This window comes from Mesocricetus auratus, unplaced genomic scaffold, assembly GCF_017639785.1.
Source record: "Mesocricetus auratus isolate SY011 unplaced genomic scaffold, BCM_Maur_2.0 Super-Scaffold_100676, whole genome shotgun sequence".
NCBI lineage: Eukaryota > Metazoa > Chordata > Mammalia > Rodentia > Cricetidae > Mesocricetus > Mesocricetus auratus.
The window spans coordinates 87,337,170-87,342,873 of NW_024429266.1; the positions used below are offsets into that span (position 1 = coordinate 87,337,170).

General features: G+C 47.9%; 1 long non-coding RNA gene across 1 annotated transcript; it reads left to right on the forward strand.

The window, feature by feature from the left end:
• The first annotated feature begins 2,473 nt into the window (after positions 1 to 2,473).
• LOC121137132 lies at positions 2,474 to 4,688 on the forward strand. Its single transcript, XR_005874360.1, has 3 exons — positions 2,474 to 2,647; positions 4,200 to 4,424; positions 4,522 to 4,688. It is a non-coding gene; the product is annotated as an uncharacterized LOC121137132 (long non-coding RNA).
• The last annotated feature ends 1,016 nt before the right edge of the window (positions 4,689 to 5,704 follow it).

Below are 5,704 nucleotides of genomic sequence, written 5' to 3' on the forward strand. Positions count from 1 at the left end.
GCATTTTAATACATTCCCAACTAGACTCAGTGTTTACCATGCAGTTTTGATTTCTCTGCATACAAGTGAATGTTCAGGCCAAAAACCTTTTCATCTTTAATTCCTTTTCTCACAGTTTGCAACACATTCTTTTAAAATACTATCGTTATTATGACGATTTGAACAGGTATGGCCCCCCATAGACTCATGTGTTTGAACGTTTATCCCTCAGGGAGTGACACTGTTAGGAGGTATGGCTTTGTTGGAGGAAGTGTGTTACTGTGGGGACAAGCTTTGAGGTCTCATATGCGCTCAAGCTACACCTCTCTCCTTCTGCTGCCTGCAGATGCAGATGTAGGACTCTCAGCTCCTTCTCCAGCACCACGTCTGCCTGCACACCATGTCCTGCTATGACAATAATAAACTAAACCTCTGAAACTGCAAGCCAGCCCCAATTAAATCTCCTTCGTGAGAGTTGCTTTGAACATGGTGTCTCTTCACGGCAATAGAAACCCTAACTACAACAATTATTATCACTATTATTTATGTGTATACCTGCTCACCTGCATTTCTATATGTACACCATGTGTGTGCAGTACCTGTGGAAGCCAGAAGAGGGCATTGAATCCCCTGGAACTGGAGGTATAGGTAATTGTGAGCTGGTGTGGGATGCAAACCTGGCCACCTGCAGGCATACCAACAGTTCTTAACCACTGCCAACCTCTCCAGCCCCTACAATCAATTTTTGTGATCAAATCCTTTCAACACTTCTTTCAAAATTGAGCATTGGGGCCCAGAAATGCAGGTAAACATGGCTGTTGCACTAGTCTAGAGACCAGAGTTTGGTCTCCAGAACTCACATATGGAAGGAAAGAACTGACTCCATGAAGTTGTCCTCTGACCTCCACATATACATCATGGCATATACTCTACCCATTGCAATTTAAGAAAAGCAGCGCTTGAGAGAAAGACAACATGAGACAGAGTTCAAGAAGAAGGGGGTTTATTATGGAAAGGGATCATAAAAAAGGGGAAGGGGAGTGGGGAGACTGGCCTCCGGAGACAGGAGCAGCAGGAGAGAGGAGAAAGGGAAGAGGGGGAGAGAGAGGAAAGAGGAGGTGAGGGAGAAGGAGAGAGAGAGAGCAGAACAGAGAGGGGAAAGAAAGAAAGAGAGGGGAGGACAGGAGGTGGGCAGGGTTCTTTTAAAAGGGAACATAGTGAGTGTGCACAGGTGGTGCTCTTAGTGGCTGCAGCTGAGAGCGTGTCCTGTCAGAACCGCAAGGACAGACCAGTACAGATGCCTGAATACTAACAGTACCCCCGAACAACAACAGCAATAATAAATAATACCATCTAGTATCAGAATCTAATCTCTTCCCAGCACATCCACTGACATCGCCCTGGTTGAAATCATACACATCTCACCTGAGGGATTGCAGCAGCCCCAAACCACCGCTGCTTCTGACTCTGCTCCCTACCTTGAAGGGCCTTTGCAACACTCTGAGCAGAGTGTGCCTGTCACAGCTTGAGTCGGGTCACGGGATTCAAACTAGGGATCCTGATTTTTAAAAAAATTTAACTACAGGAGATGACATTTTATTTTTCACACTTTGCAAAACAAAACAAACAAAAACAAAAAAAAAACCCAACCCACCTTTTTTTTTAACCACTTTGACACTTCAAACCTATTCTCATCGATGAGCAAGGGGAGGAAATCTCCCTAGTTACCCTGTAAGAAACAGTCACAGCCCCATGCCCTCCCGGTGAACAAGACAAAGAACACAAATGTGATAGAAAGAGACGTCTCTTCTGTGCCTGTCTGACTGGCACTATCCCTGGGATGAAAAGGAGGTAGGTCTCAGTCACGGTAGGTCTGGGCATCGTCATGGGCGTGTGGTCTCCCATGGGGAGCTTCGTGCCAAGAGTTGGTCCACAGCCTCAGGAGGAAAGTCTACCTTTGGCATCACGGAGGGCCTGGCCTCCATGTGGGGTGCTGACACCATACCAAGGTGAGGGAGGCCTGGGGAGGGGGAGGTGGGATTGTTGTGCCTTCAGGAGGATGGGTAGACATTGGAGCTAGAGGCACCCTTCTTCCGTGAAATGTAGCCATTGCATTGCCAATCAGACTCAGCCTGCTCCTCTGTTCACTTCTCATAGTCTTTAAATTCCCTTCGTGCTTCCTACCACTGCAACGTGTCTTCCTCACAGACCGGAGAGTCGGAGGTGAGCTATGTGTCATGGTTACAATCATACTTGGTCATGTCGCTCTGGCTATTGGCCACTCCTATCCACGGTGTCGGGAAATTTCCAGTCTCGTTCTCCACAGTCCTACGGCCTCCTCCATGTGTCTAAGGAGGGTACGCTCCCCTCTGAGGGCAGTAGCAGGAGAGAGCATGGAAACAGTCTGTGGAATCAGGACTGGAGTAACAGGTAGGAGTAGATGGACCTAAGAGAGCGCTGCATCATGGGAAATGCCATAGGTAAGGTCTCCAAAGCAGTTAGTCTCATGGTGGTTTGGATCTGTTGGGGATGGGGAGGGGACCTTCACAGTAGAGACCACTAGGAAAGAGGGATGAGAGTCAGACGGCGGAGGCTCTAGCCTGCCGTGCTCAGGACTTTGGCCTTTATCCGGCATTTTCCAGGAAACTCGGACGTCCAGGGAGTGGGAGTAAGTCTGCAATTCACTTAGCATAGTTATCTCAGCTGCCTGCCAAGTAGTCTATTTAGTCCAATTCACAGGCAGAGCTTTGTTGAGCATTGAGAAGTCGCTTGCTCCGTGTGAATCCAATCACCGCGGCAGGCACACCTCAAAGAGGGAACACACAGCCGCCTCTGAAAAGCCTGCCCCACACTCAGGCGGCTCAATTCATGAATATGCCTTTCCGACGACCGACGCCGCTGCTTAGCAAAGATATTATGGGACAAATCCTTGATTTGACCTTTTGTAACCCTATCCATCCCACTGAGCTAAAAGCAATTATGTGCATCTTGTGTGTGGCGGTTGGAACCGGGAGTCACTTAGCGACGGATCCTTTTCACACCCCAACTGTCCTCTCCTCCATTCCTTTTCCTCTCTCACAAGGCTGGCACAGCAGGCCTCCACTGCTGCTTGGCAGAGTCTGAAATGGCGTTAGGGGGAGGCGAGCCTGGAAGTAAACAGGTGGAAACAGTTCCTGTCACAGTGATTAGCATTGTCCTTGGGCAGGCACAGCGATGGGTGAAGGGGTAGGGCTCTGAGGGGACAGGAAGGAGAAAGCTGGCGGCGAGGGGGGGAGGAGTAGGAGCAGAAAAGGATGAACTCATTGTCAAAGGCACCAACAACTTTCTAGAAGAACTTCCTAAAGAGCAAAGCCATCCTGGTGGCATCAGCGTTGGTGGCATTGGTCTCTGCTGGGGACAGATGACCTGTCAGATTTATAATATGTGTGGAGGCATCAACGCATGACAAGTGTGATTGACTCTGTGTGACTGCATGTTAAAAATGACAGTTTCAAGCGTGTGACCTGGGAGAATAGACTCGCTATACTTAGATGCCCCACAGAACATGCTGGTGTGTGTGTGTGTGCATGTATCTTAGGGTGTATCTACACAAGATTCGTGCATGCAAGCATGGCTGAGTGAAAGCCTTTACTAGGTGTGGCATTGTCCTCCCTCTGCACATGTGAATGGGTATGATGAAATGGTGTGTGGAAGAGAGCGCCCCCGTAGTCTTCAAGGGAGCTGCTCAGCTTGGCTACTGGTACCCTGGCCAGAGGGAGTGCCAGGACCCACAGAGACGGCTCTGCTTCATCTTGACTTAAGGTCAGAGAGTTCAAAACTGACCTTACTCTTCCAAGGTGAAAGTCATAGGATGTAAAGGTCTAAGGCCTGGCTGCTGTAGGATGTTTGATCTTGGTCATGGATGTCTCATCTAAATAACAACAGATTTGGTCTGAGGTATGGTTGCTCATGACCCTCAAGGCCAGATAAGGAGAAATTTAGTCTTAGGTGTGGTTACCAAATGTTTGGAGAATTAAGGAAGAAGGTATGTTTCTTCCCTGTATCTTGACAAAGAAGTCTTTTGTCATGTTCCCCTTTTTGGTTTGGTTATTTAAGAATGTTGAAGAATAAATTTAGGGCCTTCAGTGTTCACTGGATTGCCCTCCAAACTCTATTCTGTGTCTCTGTCTTTTTCTTAGTTTCTTTACCTGCTGTTTCTCAATCCACACCCCCCCTCTCAGGTACGAACCACACAAGTCGACTGGATCCAATTGAAGCCCCACAAAGATGGATTGCAACAGGGGAGGAGCTCCGATCTTGTAAAGGGTCTGGAATTCTCATCCTTCCAGGACAGATACACCCTCCACTCAGATACCACGCCTCCCAAACTCCATTCCTGCTTGTAGCAGGGAGACCCTGGAGCTAGGGAGATGTCCAGGAACAACAGGGCAGGGAGAACGCTACAGGTGAGAACCAGGAGAAACTAGGGATCTTTTTTTTTTTAAGTTTTAAGGTTTTTGTCTTGATTTGATTTGATTTTTGCTTTTGTTTGTTTTGACACAGGGTCACTCTGTAGACCAGGCTGGCCATAAACTCACAGAGATCCTCCTGATTTTACCTCCCAAGTGCTGGATGAAAGATGTATACCACTCTGCCTAACTGTTAAGATTTATTTTATTTTTAATTCTCTCTCTCTCTCTCTCTCTCTCTCTCTCTCTCTCTCTCTCTCTCTCTCTCTCTCTCTGTGTGTGTGTGTGTGTGTGTGTGTGTGTGTGTGTGTGTGTGAGTGTCTATGGAGTCCAGCAGAAGGTGTTGGAGCCCCTGGAGCTGGAGTTACAGGTTGTGAGCTGCCTGACTGCTGCCGGGAACTGAACCTCAGTCCTCGAGAAGAGCAACAAGTGCTCTTAATCACCGTTCCAGTCCCTTTCTGAGCCTTTGGCTAGAAACAATTTACATCAGGGAAGGTGAGCTGGACTCTTGGGCAGGAGTCGAAGGCAGGCAATGAAGTAATAATGAGAGCAATGTAAAGCAGCCGGCTTCTAGCCCAGACTCGTCCCTGCTCGGGTGGAGATCCAGCTAGGAAGGGCAGGAACAAGGGTAGGCTATCATGTAAGTGGTCTTCCTTTTCCTCTGACAGATTACCTGGGGAGATCTACTTAAAGGAAGGAGAGGAGTTAAGTCGACTCACAACCTCAGAGGTTCCAGTCTACAGTCACAGGAGCCCATTGCTCAGGACCTGTGGAGAGACATGGATGGAACAAAGCTGCTCACTTCTTGAAAGCCAGGGAGCAAGCTCGCATTTTAATAACTCCCCAAACCCCATTAAACTGCGAATCCGCTGATGGATTAACCCACTTATGAGGTTACCTCCCAAAGGCTTTAACCTATAACAAACCTATAACATTGGAGTTTGGGGGGGGGACTCAAATCCAGGCAACAAAGTGACCATGTCATCTGCGGAGGCAGAGTCCCTAATTTTACAGGCAGCATTGATTGTGGATGCTAGTCACAGTTAAGTTTTGTTGTGCCCAATTTCTGAACTCCCAAATCATCAAGAGACCCATTCTGATGCAAAAGTAAAGAATCTTTTATTATTTAATGAGTTAACTGTATTAAATCGGTCCCCTGTCCATCCAACACAGCAGTTGGTTCGAGAAGGACCTGGAGAGACTGTGAGGCAAGGAATTTATTGGGGTGAGCAAGAGGAGTGTCTAGGGGCCTGTAACAGTCTGATTGGTATGATTCT